This window comes from Colius striatus, chromosome 1 (genome assembly GCF_028858725.1).
Source record: "Colius striatus isolate bColStr4 chromosome 1, bColStr4.1.hap1, whole genome shotgun sequence".
In the NCBI taxonomy this organism is placed as follows: domain Eukaryota; kingdom Metazoa; phylum Chordata; class Aves; order Coliiformes; family Coliidae; genus Colius; species Colius striatus.
The window spans coordinates 167,114,445-167,133,911 of NC_084759.1; the positions used below are offsets into that span (position 1 = coordinate 167,114,445).

General features: G+C 40.5%; 1 protein-coding gene across 1 annotated transcript in view; it reads left to right on the forward strand.

The window, feature by feature from the left end:
- Positions 1 to 6,035: 6,035 nt before the first annotated feature.
- Positions 6,036 to 19,467, forward strand: part of OSBPL8 (oxysterol binding protein like 8) — a 93,124-nt gene continuing 79,692 nt past the window's right edge. The window contains exon 1 of the mRNA XM_062016122.1: positions 6,036 to 6,238. The gene's annotated coding sequence lies outside the window, so the exon portion shown is untranslated. The remainder of the gene's footprint in view (positions 6,239 to 19,467) is intronic.

The window sequence follows — 19,467 nt, forward strand, 5'->3', positions numbered from 1 at the left end:
AGAACACAGGGATGACAGTGGTCAGCTGGATGGGACAGCCTGTGCAGAAGGTATCACCATGTAGTCCCCCAGTAGTGGTTCTGACCAACAGCATTGTTGCCTTTAGCCATGGCTCATGGCTAAATGAAGTGGTGCTTCTGCGGTAAATGTTATGTAAAGAAATCCAGTTGCAATGGCTCTATCATGGTGATGTGCCTCTAAGCCCTGGACAAGGAAAAGACTGGCTCAAAGTTTTGACATAAAAATAGCCTTGGAGGCAGTGGAGCTGACTTTCACCAAACACTCCAGAGGCATATGCAGCACCTGCAAGAATCCCATCCTGTTAGCACTGGCTAACAAGCTGAGAACATAGATTAATCTCAGCCTCATAGTGGTCTAGTTCAGTGACTCACTTTGGTTTTCTGTGAGATCATTACAAGGACTGGAAGTTTCTCCCTCTGCAGCAAGTATCTTGCATTTTCACCCTTTTAGGTGGGGGATGATATGAATCATTTAAGTACTTTTAGGCAGAGGAAGAATTATCTACCTTTCCACCTAGGCTGCCAATTATATGTGATAGTGCAGAACTAGCCCTATACTCTTCTACAGCAAAATACAGATTTGGATTCATTAACAAGTATGTGTTCCTGGTCTGAACAGGTTTTGATCAATATTGCTGTCAACCAGATATAACTGTATCCTGAGAAGTGCACTGGAGCCTTTCACCTTCTTCCTCTTTGTTCCCCTCCTCCACTCGAAGACCCAAAATAGAAAGAAATGTTTCAAATCTGGGGAAGAGCTAGTCTGATGGTGCCACTTAAGCCTGGTGCATCTGTTATTGGCAGAAAGCCTTACAATGAAGAGTTATGAAATTCATTATTGGCGAGGGTTCCTTCAAACCCTGGAGAGAAATGACATTCTTTATGACATGAAATGTTTGACATCCTTTATGTACATTTAGCCTGTAGTGCAAGAGTGGATGCATTCTTGTTATCCATTTCCTCACAATACCAAATACTAAGAATACAAAGAATTCTGAGAAAATCGACTGCAAAGGTTTGCAAGCTAAGTGGCAGGTGAAACAGGTGCATTAGGTCTCCTTGCTCCCAAGAACTTCCTCTCAGAAAGATTATTGGATTAAAATACTACTGATAAAGCTAAATATAATCTTATCAAGAGTGGTTCACTGTACGTGAGAAGTGTGAGGTTCTCTACATGAAAGACAGAGGCTAAAAAGTGACACATGGAGAGAAGGAGCTTTTCCAAGACAGCAGAGGAGCGGATGCAGTAGATATTTAAAGAGGACTTGTCAGACAAGAGCATACTGAAAACCGAAACACGACAAGCCAGATCAGAGCTAAGAATACTAAAACACTGGGGATGCAAAGAATAAAAATATGCTGGTACTTGAAAAATGCCTGAGTTGAATTAAAGATCCTGTAACATCATGTCCTAAATAACTAAATATAATACAGAAAATACGGATAGATACATTTCACAGATACAAGCCTAGCTCTAAAGGAAGAAGGAACATACGTAATGACATTCTGGAGTGTCAGTGCCTGTGAGAATTAATAGTTCTAACATCTTTTCCTAAAAAAAAAAAAGGGTGGGAAGGGAATCTGACAGTGGAAAAACAAGTTCAATCTTTTTAATGTTAGTCCCATGAATGACTTGAATAAATTATCTATTACTGTGGATAAAATTAATTTCATAAGGATAGCATTTGTAATTTTGAATTAAAATACTGAGAATTACTGTAATATAAATTAGAAATGCTTCAGATCCCTGCAAAACAGCTTTTAGAGTCAAAGTTGTAATATTGTCATCTCATTTTTTATTTTTAATTAGTAGAAACATTCTACTTTCAAACGAGAAACTCAAATAATTGTTAGCAACATTCATAGTTTTAATGCTTCAAAACATTTATTCTAAAATAGACATGCTTTAGGAAACTCCATGATCAAAAGGTTACTATTAAATGTAGGCTTCTATCAAGAACAATGTACCTACTCCCAAATAATGATCCTTTCTAATTTCAATTAAACTTTAATTTTACTAATGTCACAATGCAGATAATTTCTCCAAAAGAGAACAGAGCAATGCAATGAGGCAAGAAGTGTACAGCGGCTACAGAGCTGACCGCCCTAAAGCAGTCTTAAGGCTCTCCCACAGAGGGCAACAGAGGACCTCTCAAACTGGTGTTCTTTCCATAAGAAGAGGCTAAAAGTATTTTAGGTGAACGTTTAGTTAACAAGTCCTTCACTGTTCTGCCCAGCCCCAGTTGCTTTTTAATTATAACCAAGCTTTGTTAATTATAACTAAGGGCTCGATTTTTACTTTTTTTTTTTTTTTAAATGTGAAAACAAAAACAGAGCTTCTTTGAGAAACATGAGAAGCTGGAACTTGCAGGAAGAGCAAGGAAAGGACACTTTCCTTGTAAACATAAAACTGCTGTATCTTTCATAATAATGTTTTTAATAAATTATTTCGAATATTATTGGTTTGGTGGGTTTGTTTTTGGGTTTTTTTCAGAACTGTCTGTACCTACAGATGTAGCAGGAAGCTCTATTATTCACTTCAGAGAAACAAGCAAAAAAACAAGAAGATGGGCAAGAAAATCTTGCTATGACTGCAGAATTCTCACTTTATTTCAGACTCTGTTGTTGCTTTGAGTCTTTCTCTCTCTTCCTTTACCAGTAAAGCCCTGTGTGCTATGTGTTACCACTAGATAATATGATAACACCTAGCAGGATTACAATGAATAATCCTCCAGTGACTTTCAAAGTGCATTATCTCTGAATAATGCAAATTTTCTTATCTTCTTTTCTGAACAGAGTTTGTTTGTATTCCTGAAGCATCTACCAGACCTAACCATAGCCTGCAAAGATATGTGCAACCACAGAACAAAACACTTTGCCTTTTTGTTGTTCAAATCTAAAGTACTTTATCTTGTTTTCTGAACACTAAGTAGAGAACACACTCCACACTGTAGGTAACAGAGGTGAAAGGCTTGCTTCAAAAAATTATTGCAAATTTTAACCTGTAAGGAAGGAAGGGACTAGATTAATGGTTCTGAGCAGCCTCCCTTGCAGTTCACACCTCTGCAGTTCTACTCACACCTCTGCAGTTCTACTCACACTTCTGGACCCAGAAACCCTAAGTTCAGGCCTGGGCCTTCAGTCCTTACTTAAGCTGTGTAGATGAGTCTTGCTTTGAAGTTTGGTTGTGTCTGTGCCATAGCAATTCTTGATCTGTGCCTCAACTTGCAGACTGACTTCCTGGCCTGGTTTCAGTCTGGCCTCACTGCTGCTATGGTCCTGCTTTGGTGATCGCTGGACCCGATCCTAAGCATGACTGAAGCATTTTGCTCCTGGTTTCACTTTGGATCTCTCTCTTCATCCTGATATTGCCTTGTGATCTGGATTCTTGGTTAATGTCACCTCAATCTCTAGGTCTGTCCTGCTCGGGTGTGAGAGGGGTCCTGGATGGTGGGGTCCCTGCCCTGACTACTACATTGCCCATTTTGTCTCCTAGCTCACCTTCCCCTTAGGGAACAACTCTGATCCTGCTGTTCCCTGACAATCTCAAATATCAGGTCCACCCTTAAGTCATCTGAATTCCTGCTATTTTAAAGGAGGTGGAAATATGCCCTAACTAAAAGCCTATTGAAAAGATAGAACAGAGCTGCTCCCCTTTTGCACAGTTTTGACATCCTTTTCTTGATGCCCAAATTAATGGAGGTGGTAGCTGTGCCATTCCCACAAGAAAAACAGAAGATTCTTTCCTTGCTAACTGTAGGCCTCCCATTGTTCTGTACCTGGTCATGGACACATACAATGCAGGCAAATACTTTCCCTAGTCTATGAAATTGTGGTGGTAGTTAAATATTTCCTCCAACTGATAGCCCTAAGGCGTGAGGCACAAACTCTCATTGCTCATCACTGCTCTGTGTCCTCAAATCTGAAAACATGATACTTTGTGGTCATTTTTCCTATGAAAGGTCTTTTAATGCAAAATTTCTGAGACATAATTAATCTTTGCACAACCTATGAAAAATCGGCATTTATGTGATTCAGTTTAAGACATGTGAGCAGTGGCTTCAGCTTCTCCATAAGCTGTTGCTGTTTTGATGTGCTGCCAGCATCCTCCTTCTATCATAAACAGGAACACAAAAACTCTTATCAAGCTAGAAAAGCATTCTAAGGAATGAGCAACGGGAGTTTACTGGTGACCTCCACAAGAAGCAAAAAGTGTGGTATGTTCCCATAGAGTATGCTTGCTAAGTGGCAGACAACTGCCTGATATTACACTACCTGTTCATCTGAAACTGTGACCTGTCCACGGATGTTTAACATGACTTGAAGAACACATTTCTTAAAGAGGTCTCAAAATGTGAAAGTGAGAAAATGTGGTATGCTCAAAAATAGCTTTAAAAGAATTACTCTATCCCAAAGCAAGGCATGAATGAGCCATGAATCGCACACATGAGCAGAACTGCTTCTCAAAGCCAGGCTCTGTTCATTCACTAGACCTCAACCAGCCCTGTGAATTAAAGCTCCACAGAGAGAATGTCCACCTGTGTAACTCTTGTCTCAGTGAATCACCTCATTCTTTGGGCAGAAGTATTGTTTAATTACAGAAAGCTTTGTACAAAGAAACTTCATTTCTAGTGATGAAAACTGTATTTTTCAACATTTTATACCTCATTGCTGAGAAGAAAAAGTGATCTCCTGCAGTCAGGGATATGTACATGTCTTTCTACAGAAGAATTAAAAAGAACAAAGTACTGAGGAAAGAACACCCAACCTTTTAATTAACTCAGATGATTCAAGGAACGGAATGAAAATATTCTGAGTGGAACATTAGCCTGAAATAATGGACTCCCAGTGACACTGCTATGTAATTGAGGTACAGCAGATAATTCTATGAAAAAATAGATTGATCTAGCTGGCTTATTTTCAGAGTTGGAAACATTAATCCTTTGACAACTTTTCTGCGTCATTACTTAGCAGGTCAGTGCTGATGAAGGTGCCAGACATTTTTTGCATGTACTGAAAATACTTCCCTTTGGAAGGAGTGGAAAGAAGACCCTCCAAAAGTTATTTCTAAAAGTTATCCAGCTTTTTGCAACTGTTTTCAGTGATGTCAGCTGGCAGGAGATGAAAACTTAAGCTACATGCTGATTTTGTTTTAAATATGGTAACAAACGTAAGCTGCTTATAGTGATTTTATATTACTATGGACACACATAAAACTGTTAGGAAGGGACATATTTTGAGACAGAAAAAAAAATCCAAAGTGGGGTTTTGCTGTTGGTATGTTAATTGGTGACCGCGTGTGCTGCTGATTTATGAGTTATCATTCAGACCACACTTTATTTCCGTTGTTACAACTTTCTGCCCGCCTTTTTGGTGTTACCACTTAACACCAGACTTCATGAGTAATACAATGCTGGTGTGCCGTTTATGACTATATTTTTTCCACCATTCTGCACACTTCACAGTCTCTACTATTGAATGTCGCCGCTTGAAAGAAAGGGCATTTTTTTAATAGCATCAACACCGTGAGCTTCAGGAGCTCCTTTCCTGATGGGCCTCTCTCCACATGAACCCTCAAATGTTTTAGATTAGACTGTATTTTCCATCCCCTAGGGGATGACCTCTGGACCCATGTTGCCCCCTCACAGTCTCAAAGGTGCACAGGTATTTATTATGCTGCCCGCAGCCTCCAACAGACACATCAGCTGCTTCCCTTTACTGCCACTTTAGTTGCCACAGGGCACCTCTCGCCCCGCCGCCGCAGCAGTGCACCGCATTGCCCTTCCCCGTCAAGGTCCCTTCCAGGACTGCTTCAGGTTCCCGGCCCCATGCTCCCCACTCCCAGGCCGCCGCCTCCGAGACCCCCACTTGAGGCCCCGGCCGCAGCGCCGAGGCCGCGCCAAGGACCGCCCGCCGGGAGGGGGCGCTCCGTCAGCGCGCAGCCGCGGGGGCGGCCCCGCTGCCGGCCACCGCCCAAGGGGGCGGGGCGCGCCTGCGCTCGCGCCCGCCGCGGCGGATGAGCGGATCAGGCAGCGACCGGGCGCTGTGCAGGGGGTGCGGGCGCGCGCGCGCCTGAGGAAAGGAGCTGTCGGTGCCGCGCGCGGCAGGCGGAGCCCGGCTAGGGGAGGGGTCCCGCCACAGCCCCCTTCTCCGAATCCGCACAGCCTGGGCCGCTGCCCCTGTGCCATTCCTCCCGCTGGACCGGGCTGCGGGCAGAGGTGAGAGAGCCCGGCGGGACGGGGCCGTGCCGCAGCGGCAGGTCCGGGGCGCGGAGCAGCGCTGCAGCCGCCGCGGCTGGGCGGGGGAAGAAGGGCTCTTCTAGGGGCCGCTCAGGTCCCCGCCGGTGCTGCGCTGCCGGCAGTGGCAAAAGGAGGCAGCGTGGCGTCACGGACTGTTGCCGTGTGCCGCCTCCCCCCGGCTGCCGGGGCTCCAAGAGCGGCCCGGCCTTACCCCGCGCCGGGGCCGGGGCTTGCTGCCGAGCTCTGGGACGTGTCCGTGTTGACGGCTTCTCGGCGCAGGGAAGCGAAGTTGTCGCCCTCCGCAGCGGGGCTTGGTGATGCGAACGAGTCGTGACGGTGTGTTAGAGCTCGGTTTTATTGTAGACTGGCAGCGCGCCGCCGTGAAGCCGCGCGTCCGGGCTCGGGGCGTTTAAGCCACTTCACGATCGACTTCCCTTTATTAACTGTCTTGGTTACATCTCGATCCCGCGAGGATCCATCAGCCACGAATTGGAAACGGTAGAGTTAAGTACTGAGTGCGGTTAAAATTTAGCTCCGTTGGTTGTGGGTAACCTCGCACTGGGAAAATAATCTTCTGATTGAGCAACGCCCTGGGGAATGAAACCGAAATCCCTGTTCTTGTCGCAAGTCCCTCATTGCTGCCAACCGCTCTTCTATATCTTTATTAGCAGGCCTTACAAGTGGCTCTCTTCCAAAAGAGTGCATTCACGTATGCTCTAAAGGCATTTTGCTTAACGTGAGCAATGACCGTTCAGATGGGTGTCAGACGTTTGCTTGAAATAGTAATCTTCATAAATGGTACGTTACAGAAGTGATGTATGCTATTCCTTTTCTGAAAGGATGAAAGCAAACAATTCCTGTGTGTTGCTAAAGATGTTCCTAATGTGAGATACTGCTGTTCGTGAGCTACTGTCCAAACAAAACAGATTTCTTGGCACTGAGGATAAGAACCGTTTTTAAAACTACCGATTTTTATTAGGATTTTTTCTTCTATCACTTCAACTTGATTGTAGGAAACATGTTTGATCCATTAAGTGTTAACAGAGTCCTGCTGGTGTTTGTTTAGTATCGAGGTAGTTTTAGATGCTTTAAAAATACAGTAGTTAATACCAAGTTTTTAGTCCATACCAAATGTTCTAGGCAGTTTAAGTGTGTCTGGGTAGTTGCTCCCCACTTGTCTTTGTCAGATCTGTTTTCCAGGTAGTGAGAGCTTAGGCTTGACATAGTACTGCTCTTAAACGGAGGGAGGAAAAAGGAGACCAGACCATGATTTCGCTTGTGCTGTCAAGTAGATGTAGAAGGGACTAGTAAAACACTCTCTGTTGTTTCTTTTTGAGCTCCCTGTAAAAGCCTGAGAATGTTTGTTGCTTTAGCCATGTACTAGTTTTTCATCAAAACTCCAGATGTTTTAAGTAATTTCTTCTATGACTGTGCACTCCCCCAAACTCATCTGTAAACCCCTCCTTTACAGATGCTGATTTAATGCAGTCTGCTTTGAAATTGATACTAGTTAGAGAGATGTGTGATTGTGGTCACTTGTGTGCTCTTGGGCTTCTTTTTTTGTAAGTCTAGTAAGTAGACTGAATTTGTTGAGACGAATAGAGCTTAGACATAGCAATGAAATAGATCTTTTTGGTATTTTAATCATGGGCCAGGGAAAGAGCTCCTTTTAAGCATGATGCTCTGTCAAATTAGCTGAAAACTCCCTGTTCAGTAAAGGGCCATTCAGGCCAGATTTCACCCACAAGCGTGAATTTCTGGGGTACTTAAAACTGTTTTTAAAATGCTTGTTAACTTTTGCAAGACAACAAGGAATTTTCTGACGTTGCAGGAAAAAATATTGGACTTGAACGCTTCTTACTGGGAACTGAACTGGGATAGAAAGTGAGTCCAACATGCTCCTGTTTTTTCATTCGTGCTATCTGTATTATGTTGAGGTTTTACTCCAAAGGGAAGCATAATAATGAAATTAGAGAGTAGTTCGGGAGAAAAGAAGTTTATTGAAGACTGGTCTCTTTCTGATGGTGCTTTTTTTTTTTTATTCTGTTGAAGTAATCAAGAAAGATCTTTGGTGATGCAGTACTTGCCCTGTTTCTTTTGTCTGCTCTTAAGCTTTCAAAGAAATGTTACCTTGTACAAGAAACTATGCATGTTTTATATTCTGTGAAGTTGTGTTCCAACCTCCTCTCTATCCAGTAAATCTTTACATGGAGCACTCAGCCAAGTTTAAATAAAGTATGTCAAGTCAGTTACTAGGTTTTCATCTCATCACTGAGAACTGTTTTACCACCTGCGCCTCACTGCATTTCTGACAACTTCTGTTTCTTGAAGCCTGCAGGGGAGTTTTCTAAGAAGTTTTTCTCCCTTCTCACTTCCCACGCTGTGAAATTGTCACCTTAGGCTGTCTGTCAATTTATCTGTTAGTCTCTTGTGCTTCTGTTTCAGAACAGAAAGTAAATTTGTTGCAGAAATTAACCATCATACAGTTAAAACTTCCCAATTGGCGAAGCAGTGTGGTTTGTTTGGGTTCTTTGATTGTTTTATTTTAATGAATCTACCCAAGCTCTGGGTTAGTCAAATGTATGATTAAACACAGAAAAACAACTTTTGCTGGTCAACAAACCAGAGAACTGTGAAGGAATGCAGTTTATTCCTCAAACTATAATGTGGAAATCTTGGTCCAGGAAAATTGTGGTTCATAATACATTATGCTGCTAATGAACATCTTCCTTCCATGGCAGATGTACTGTTGAAGAGGAGAGCAATAGCAGAAAGCTTTTTCAGGTGGATATTTATACAGTCCCTGTTTTTACAGGAAATGAAGCAGCATAGTTCTTCACCTAGACTGTTTCACTGGATTTGTGAGGAAGTAAAAAAAATGCCACTTCTGTATGTCAAAACAATTCCTTACCCGGTGAACTGTCTTTTTTTGACCCTCCCATTTTCATGTGGTCATAATGATGATAAATTAATAAAGCTTTTAAATTTAGTTACACAGCCTTTACAATTAACTTTTATTGTAACAAGTAGTTGATCATAATACAGTTCACAGATATTATCTCTTTTAAGATGTAACAGGTGATAGGGGCAGTCTTGGTATTTCTTTTTAAAAAACAAAACAAAAAAAACCCAAGAACAAAAAAGGGTTTTCCCAAAGGCTTTTATTCATTTTAGCAGACTGTTTCTGAATTTTGCTAGTGATTTCTTTTGCTGATGTCTTGTTTTGGGTAAAGTTGGTAACTTCTCTGTTTAGCTTTAGTTTGTTAATAGTTTCCATTCCTCTGCTGCCTACAGCTCTTCCACTAATACAGAGTGGAGAGTCATAATTGCTTTACATTGCTACTGCTGTAGCAATGTAAAGGTGATGTTAGTCTCTTGCTACTGTTGAAAACATGTGAGCAAATATTGAGGTTAGTGTGACTTTTACAAGTTTGCTAAATTTTGCAAGGTCTAATTATAAAAAAAAGTGGGGAAAGCTCTTCCTGTTGTGGTATTTAGAATTTGTGGAGGAGATACATTGCTGCTGAGGACTTAATTTGACCCTGGATTTGAAGAATCTGTCATTTGGGGGGATGCATTTATAACTTAACTACTGATCAAGGAGATGGTTTCTCTGCTTAAGAAAATCTTATCAGTTTAGACACAGTAGCAGAAGCAGTGTAGCTTTATCTTGAACACTTGGCTAGCTTGTGGGACCAGCAAGTTGCATGCTTTTCTAGTAATCTGTCTCAATTTTTGTGATTTCATGTGCTAATAGAGGGATTTGGTGGAGCTTGATGTTGTGACGACTGACACTGGCTTTTGGAAGGAGTATGTATGTGCAGTGTTGAACCCCATAATTTGAGCAAGTGATGTTTAAGAAACAGCCCTCATAATAGGGCACTGATCAGCAGCAGATTTGTTGGCAGTGTTTTATTCAGAGTAACTGGTTCTGGATTGTACGCAGTTGAAATCCGGTACAGTATTTTGCTATGTTTGTTATAAAACAATGTTTTATTCCATCTGTAGTCTACAACAAGAAAATCTGTTGCAGATGTATATAGTAGCATAAGAGGCCTCTTGAAAGCAGCTAAAACTGTTTAACAGATGGTAAGAGGCATTTGGGAAGTGAGATTTTCGTTTTAAGGAAGTAGCTTGGACTTCTGGTGTTAGGAGAGGAATAAATAAACCTCACTTTCTTCACATTCGTAATTGTGGATGTGAGGTTTTATCTTAGTTTGTTCCCTCAGCACAGGCTGCAGGATTTACCCTTCCTCCCCTAAAACTGCTACATCTGCTACTTTGAAAGCTCTTAAGGTTCCAGTGACTGCTGCAATATGGGAGTGTGTGGATCAGATCTTCCTCTTCCATTCAACTATTCATTCATCCGTGTGGAAGTGCTCATGTTACATCTAAGCTTGGGCTAGTTCATATGCTATCTGCACATTCATCTGTTTTCCAATACAATAATCCTGTCACCCAGTGTTTGTGTTGTGGTACTGCAGAAGCTATTAATGAGACTCTTTGGTTGAGATAAGGGAGAACAGCTTGTTTCTTCCAAAGTTATCTTTTCCTTGCCTGCAAACAGAAGCCATAGTATTTTGAAAGTTACTTTAAAAGAGCAACAGGTCGCTTTTTTAAAAGGCTTGGACTTAGGAGTGCAGGTATATTGCTGGTCATCTAAAGATGTGGAAAAAAATGTTTATTGAATTTAGTGTTGCACAACTACAGGAAGCATGCATGTTGCAAGTCACTCATTTGATTGACAGTTTTAGCTATTTGAGGAATTGGGAATCGGAAGCAAATAGGTTGGGTATAATATTCCTGTGTTTAAAGCAGGTAGTCCAGTAAACTGAGTTGTGTATTTGGTTGTGGCTTGGGCTTTACTTATGTTAGAAATACTTTATCTTAGGAATAGTTTTAATGGATTAAAGGAGAGTTTTCACCTCAGGAGTAGTGTTAATGGGTTAAAGGATACTTCTCACCTCTTCCTTCTCCTCCAAAGTAATGAATGACATCTCTAAGTCATTTACTTGACCCTTCAGATGGCAGAAGCATCATTCAAAGCCTGGCTTTTTGTCATATATAGTAGGTCTTTTGAGTACCTACAGAAGATCTTAGTGGTTGACATATTTTTCTTCAAAAAAAGATGTCCTTTAGATGTTGTATTTCTTACAGATGGTTTTGAGAGTTAAGACAAACAGCATATTACTTATAACTGGATAATGCTACTTAGTGTGTTATATTTTCAATAGGAGATTTTTGTGGTAAATTATAGGTTCAGATGTTGTCTAGCTAATGAATTATAAAAGATTCCTGGCTGTATTCTAAAGGAGAAATGTGACATTTTCAGATTCTTGAAATACTTATTTTCAGGTACATAGTTTGCTTGATATTTTATGTGGCTTTTTTTTCTAAATACTCTTTTATAGACTGAGTACTTTTTGAGGTAAAACACAGCCAATGTTTGCTCAAATATTGCATTGACTGATCTGAATTTTTTAGTTAATACATTCAGATTTTGTGGTTTTGTGCTCCTTGCAAGTTCGAAAACCAGTATGACGATGCTGTAAATCTCTAATTAGGTACTTCTCGGTGTCACTGAATTAAGAAATGTCTTGACTTGATCAATTTCCTTTTTCTAGTTGCAGTATAGCGGAAAAGATCACTCGGTATGAGGTTATGTGATGGCACATATAAGCCCTTTTCAGTACTAAATAGCATATTTTTATTCTTGCATGTTTAATTCAGATGTAAATACCTGCTTATGGGCTGCTGTTCTTTCTTTGAAGCAGGCCATGGCATGAGAGGCCTTCCATGGTCTGTTTCTGCAGCTGATGTAAATACTGTAGGGTAGATGCCTGGAGTTATGGAAAATACTGCTCCGAGTCATGATTTTGAAATGAATCCCCATGAATTTGTCACCCCCTGCACAGGCTGGTCCTTCCAAACCTATCTTAGCGGTGGCTGCCCATGGGACCTGCTGTGGCATACTTCTCTGTGTGTGAGGACACGTGGTGGAAAGCAACAGGGCAGGAGCCTTGTTCCTTGTGTGGTGGGACACTGCTGCTGCTACTGAGAGGAGGAGGCAGATTGTTCACAGTGGAGGTTTCAGTGAACATTTATGCTCCATAAAGCAAATGCTGTTCTTAAGAACAGAAGGGATAGCTAGGAGATGGTTTAGATGTTAAACCAGTGAGTCTGCAAAAACTGCAGCTCATTGTTTTGCAACGCAGGGAGTCAAGCCCTACAGATCCATACTGTACCAGGAGAATGGGTTCACCATTGTTTGTCACTGGAGAACTAGTCTAAGAGAAGTACTAAAGTCTGAAAGCAAATATTTAATGTAGCTCTAGAAGATCACCAGTTGCTTTCCTTGCGTGACTTTACCTTTGTCCGATAAGAACTCCACTGTAAGGCTTTTGATGTAAATAATTTCTTTCTCTAATGGTATCTACTCAGCTAATGTTGAGGTGGATTTTTTTCTTCCATTAGTTTTTTCTGTGTAAGTAGGGTGGTGAGCACCTTCTTCTTGTTAGTTTTATTGAGGAAAACTGTTTTGTATTGTTATGTAACCTATTTACTACTTCTGGCAGTTCCAGGTACACTGCCCGTTCCAATTTCCTTGATTACTTGCCTTCTTTCTCCTGCTTTGATTTCCTACACAGATCACAGTTAAATTGCTGTAGGGAATTGTGTGTCTTATTTCTTTTAACTCCACACTAATTACTTGTTGTAGCTCTTGTAACTTATCTGTCTAATCAGCTGTTTTCAGAAGATCATTTTTTAGAAGAGGCCATAGTCATAACCTTGTATTCCCTCCAGACACTGTGAAGGACTACTAATGGGGAGAGTGGATTGGGGTTTTGGGGGCTTTTTTGAAGCAATATAGAATAATTTAGTTAGAAGACCTTTAAGATAATAGAGTCCAATGATTTAACTAGCAATGCCATGTTTCCCACTAAACCATGTCCCCAAGTGCCACATTTGCACATCATCTGAATATCTTCTGGGATGGTAACTCTACCACTTCCTTGGGCAGTCTGTCCCAATGCTTGAAAACTCTTTTTTGGTGTTTTTTTTTTCTTTTCCTAATCTAATGTCCAATGTAAACCTCACCCTGTGCAACTTGATGCCATTTCCTCTTGTCCTATCGCTTGTGACTGGGAAGCGATACTAACATTTCAGCCTCTTTTCAAATAATTATGGAGAGCAATAACATCTCCTTTCAGCCTCCTCTTCTCCAAGCTAAACAACCTCAGCTCCCTCAGCTACTCCTCATCAGACTTGTTCTTCAGACCCTTCACTAGCTCAGTTGCTTGTCTCTGAACACACTCCAGCACCTCAGTGTCCCCCTTGTAGTGAGGGGCCTGGACCTGAACACAGTAGTTGAGGTGTGGCATCGGTGATGAGTACAGGGTGGCAATCTCTTCCCTAGTGTTGCTGGCCACACTGTTTCTGATACAGGCCAGGATACTGTTGGCCTTCTGGGCCACCTGGGCACACTGTTGGCTCATGTTCAGGCAATTGTCAGTCAGCATCCCCACGTCCTTTTCCACCAAGCAGCTTTCCAGCCACACATCCTCAAGCCTGTAGCATTGCCTGGGGTTGTTTTGGCCCAAGTGCAGGACCCAGCACTTGACCTTGCTGAGCTTCATACCGGCCTTGGCCCATCACTCCAGTCTGTCCAGGTCCCTCTGAAGAGCATTCCTATCCTCTTGCAGATCAACACTCCACCTCAATGTGATGTCACTTGGCATAGACACAATATGCTACTGCTATACAGACAGTGCCCATGTACTGTCTGCTTTACTGCATGGACTTGCTTAGCCTGTAGAACATAATTTGCACGTATGAATGTCTGTAGTGGTATGTATGTCTGTAGTGTATAGAGAAGCATACTAGCAATTAGAGGCAGATAACTTACTGTAAATTGCTAGCTGGCAAATCACCAGTGTAGGGCTTGTAGCTAGGTCTTCAGGCTAACACAGTGTTAGTGGTAGCTCTGACCTCAAGTCCTTCATGTTATTTGCAGTCTCCTTTAGAAAAAGCAGCTTTTTGGATGGATAAGCAAAGCAACTTTGATTAATCTATATTATATAAATTGTAGACTTTGAAGATGCTTCTTTGGTTAGATTAGTGTCTTCTATTAAAAAAAAACAAAGTCTTTACAATACAGGAGAAGTAGCAATTCTAAGCCAATTCCAGCTTCAAAATTTGCACTGCCAATTTTGCTAGGCTGTCCATTATGACCTGTTGAAGGCTGAAAGATTCATGAAACAGTACATATTTCCTGTACTGAGATGACAATTTTGTGATATTTCTTTTGTGGTCAAACAAAAATCTCAACAGAAATTAAAATGTCACCTTTGATTGTAGAGAGACGCCAATAAGCTAACATTTGAATCTTCTCTTTTTTTTTTTTTTTACATGGACTTAAGGACCCCACACTGATCTACCTACAAAGATTTACTGCTTGTTGTTTTTAAAAACAGTGCCTTGATTTTAGCTTGCAAATAAGATTGTAGTTGTACTTAACTGTCACTAAGCTGTGCTGTCTTCAGAAGGAATTGGGTATACCTTAATATAAGCACCTACATTAAAATAGAAAATCAGAGACATGTGCTTAAGGCCTGTGATAGTTTACAAGCAAATAGAGACCTCCTCTACACAAGTACCAACTCTGTCAATGTGCAAAACTGCTCAGCTTAAGGAGAGGGTTTAAGATGGAGTTTTTAAGTTATCAACGAGAATGACTGTTCTGCCTTGATGAGAAAGTTTTATCTTTTCACTGAAAAAGAAAGCTTGCTGACACAAAGGAGCATCGCGTTAGAAAGCTTATATGTACTAATCAAGGTCAAAAACAGAATAGAGAGCAATGAACTACCCTATAAAATGAAGTGAAAACTAGTGAATAAACCTGGAGAGTGTACAGATGGGTCTGTACCATGTCAACTACTTGAATTAAATATTAACTATACACACTTTATGTCAGTGCTTTAAAGAACACTGCTTGATAGTCCTCTCTATGTGTCAACAAGAATATTTTCTTTTAAGCTTAATTAGTTCCTTTCAGTGTCATCAGCTCAGTTTGGTGCTCAGCTTGGAACAAGAAAACATGCTTGCTTTTCATGTAAACTCAGAACCAGGGTAAGGAAATGGGGCCTGTGGTGTGAGAGGGTTTGTTTTTTTTGTGATTTTTGCTTTGCTTTGTTTTTTAAATCTGTAGAACACGCCTGTTCTCGTCACTGTCAGATCACAGGTTACAAATTGTGCTACTTTGGTGTTCAGAAGCATGTTCTTGTTGAATTAAAACAAGCTTGAGTACTTTTTTCTCGTGTGTTGAGTTATAAACAGTATTTGTCTTCCGTGATCTTTTATAAGTTTTCCTTGTACAACTTATTATTGACTTATGCTTTCTTCCCAAACAGAGCTTGATTTATACCAAAAAGAAGATGAAAGATCTGGTAGGTGGTTATTATTTGCAAGCATAATAAATCAATCACTGTATGTCGTAGCATATATTGAGTATAAGAACCTTTTTTTGTAACAAAAAGTGACCAGAACAGAATTCTTATGAATATTTTTTTATTATGTTTTGCTAATTATCAAATGATATTAGATGCTTTTTTTTTTTCTGAAATGAACACAATGGGTTGTTTTTAGCTTATCTTAAGCTACTTTCATCTCTGACTGACAGATTGGTTTTGTAAATACAACCCACTTATGAACAGAACTTGTGTTATCTTGTAATGTAAATATACTGAAATAACCTCTGTTAATATCAGTCAGCAGCATGGATGGAATCGGGGCATGAACAGAATAAGGCAAAAGTGCACTGTTTCTGTTGCATTATTCTGTGAATGCTTCCAAATGTCACCTGTAGTCTTTCATTTGAAAAGAGAAGAAATTATTTATCTTTACATCCTATGTAGATTAAATATTTGCTAGTAGGAAGATCAGAAAAATATGTTGCAGTTGTTGCTTTACTGATCTTCCTGTATTGTAGTTCTACTTTGTTCCCTTAAGTGGATCTATTTCTGAACCTTGTTCCTTTATTGTTCTGTATAATAAATTATGGAGTCCTCCATCCTGTTATTACAGGTACAGGAATTCATTATGCCTCTGACATTCTTACCACCATGACAATTCTCATGCTGTGAACAGTTAAGTCACATTTTTCTGTCTAATACATTTGTCCTTCAGCAAAACTCACAATACCTTATGCACAAGGTTATTGAAGATCCAGCAGGAAAATTATGCTACTGCATGACTTAATCACTACTGGAAATAGAAACTAGTAACTCTTCTGTAACACAGTGCTCTCTCATTGCTGAATAGCAATTGGAGACTCAGGCTTCCGAAGCCTCTGGCTCTTTTGGTTTTTGTCTTCAATTTTAAACTTCAGGAAGCTAAGGCTTGTTACGTCTTATGGTAATTTGATTGTGTACTGTTTGTGAGAACTATAGACTAAAGACAAAGAGGTTTCAATTTCTAAAAAAATTCTTAATACAGAACACTGTCTATCAGTGGACCTTTTGTGTAGATAATATGTATAAAAGCATTTGTGCCGGCAGGCGGAATTGAGGAAAGGGAAAGTAGAGTGACAGAGACTTTGTGATGTTATTCTGAATATGTAGCATCCAGACATGATAGCCAAAACATAGAGCCAAAACTACAGATTGCATCTAGCTTTGGACTACTAGTCATTGTAGACATTTTTGTGAGTTTAGAAAAATCGCTTACAGTTCAAGGTTAACAATCAATTGAATTTTGTCAGTTTTGGGGATTTTTTTTTTTTTACAGTTGGTTTCTCATAGATGACTAAAATGTGAACTGCTCGGTTAGTGGATATTTCTTACAAATGCAGACTTGGTTTGTTGCTGTTGCAAGACAAGTAGGTTCTGTTGTGATTTGTGTGGATTTAAGATGTTGGAGGAAGTGTTGTAGAGGCAGGCTCTTGACTTGTACAGTGATTTTTCTGAATATGGTTCTGTGCCTTCATAAAGATGGTGTTTGAATTTGAGCCTCTATCTGTGACTTGATGCAGAGAAAGAAGAGAGGTCTTTTTTTTTTCCTCTCTTTTTTTTTGTCAAGGAGCAGCTGGTGTTTTTTGTTATCACTGACCTTCTGTAGCCTGCATAACTTGTCTGTGGTGGGGCACTCCAGACAACAGAAATTCTGGAGCAGTGAAAATTAATTGCTAAACAAGTTTAATATCAGTGAAAACTTACCAAGGGACCTGATTGAAGAAAGGTATGTGTATGTTATTAGGGTTTTAACCTGCAACCTGAAAGCCCTCACTTAATCCTTATCCTGATCTAGGGTGTCAGGGGTCCTAATAGATGAGTCTTGGAGGAGGGGAGAGATGATGGGGCGTTTCTAGTCCTACTTGAGGGTGTAGTAGATACAATTTTCCAACTTTCGTGAGCATCGGTTCTCTTTTTATGAAATAATGCTGTTGCCATCCATACTGAAGGAATGCCTACTTTGGTGGACTTATTCTCCATACTGTTACATGATCATGTTTGCTCTTTTAGAATTTCTATATTTTTCCTATTGTAGTCATCTTTTGGACAATTGCTCTGTGTCATTGACTACTGCAGTTTTCTGACACTTGTCTGACATTTTGAAATAGTTTTACTCTATCCCGGCTTTATTCCCGAGTTTCTGCTTTGATAACCATGTTGTTTAGCAACATACACAACTACTTTTCCTTCCCATCTTCTTCCATGTCCATAGTAGTTTTATCCTTAGCCCCATGCACCTCTTCTTGTTTCACTGAAAAAAATATGCTACTATACACTTTTCTTCTTGGCTGCTATCCTAATTGTCTTAGCAACTCAGAAACCTAGCGGTGTTGTTCTCTTCTTCTGCTTCTCTTTAATTTCTCTGGAGAAATGTGCAGGTGCTTACTGATTTGAGCTTGCCAGCATATATACATGCATATTTTGCTGTTGTGAAATTGTAGATATCTTTCCTTGAATCCTGTGCACAGCAATCTTTGCTGCCTAACTTGCAAAGATCATGCTATTGTAACAGCATGGGAGAGGCTGCAGTGCAGGTGCTTGTGTCAGCAAGTGTATCCTCCCTCCCCTAAACAAATTGCTACAAGCATAATCTGTACAAGCAAAAATAGTAATACTCAAGTCCTAGTGCTGTGTCCAAGGAGGCTGTTATCAGCATAAGTACATTTGCCAGGACCAACTCTTGTAGTGCTGATACTCTGGTAGAATGCAGTGATAGCAGTGTGCTTTCCATTGCAGGCTTTGAACTCTATGTTTGCAGACTTCACAAAGATGCCATGTTATTGTGTTTTGGTTTCTGCTCCTCCTTTATCATTGTTTCTGATGTCTCATGCCTCTTGTAGTTTCCAGCAAATGTTTTAGTGAGTAGCCTTGACAGTAATTTTGATCTTGAAAGAAGCAGTCTGTCCTTTCTCATAGGAAGTAGAGATGCTAGTCTTCTATGAATTTGTGAGCATTATGATGAGAAACTCTCGTGCATGGTGTTGTAGGAGAACCTGTTAGAGCTAGCGTTTACGTGCTTTGCTTGAGATGCATAATAATGCTAACAGCCTGGAGAACATTTTTAGCAGGTGGAGCATTGAAATTGTTGAGGTGGTTCATAAAGTTATTGACTTGCTAGTAATGTTTTTCTACTCATTATGAAATAAATATGAACCCAGCATGATGGCAGCATGAGATTTTCCATAGCCGTGTTCTTAATTCAATCTATGCAGCAGAATCTCTAAGAGTTGGAGCAGCTGGATATAGCATAGTTTCTTTTTCTCAAAGAAACTCTCATAAAAATTTTAGAAAGGGAACTGCAGGTCAAGACAATATATACCGGAATGCATGCCACTTAATGTTTTCCAGTAGTGAGTGAATGGTGATCCATCTTTGTGATGCTCATGCCTTGTGTGTCATAAGTGGACAAAGTCATCTTTCAGACAGAAGTGACTGCTTCTGGCAGGTTCTGCGTGGAAAGCTTATTGCTGACTAACTAAAGCCATCTTAAATAAAGGAATAGGAGAGATTATTGTGAAACTCCAGTTATTGTTGTGCAGGCCCGTATTTTCTGGAAAGTCTGTGCCCTGATTCCAGGCAAATTGGAAGCCCAGAGGATCCAGATATATCCCCTTGCACCAGAACAGCACAGGCAGGAATTTGAGGCTATTACATAAAATGTTTGGTGTTTTTTTTTTTTTGTCAGCTGAAGTGAAATGT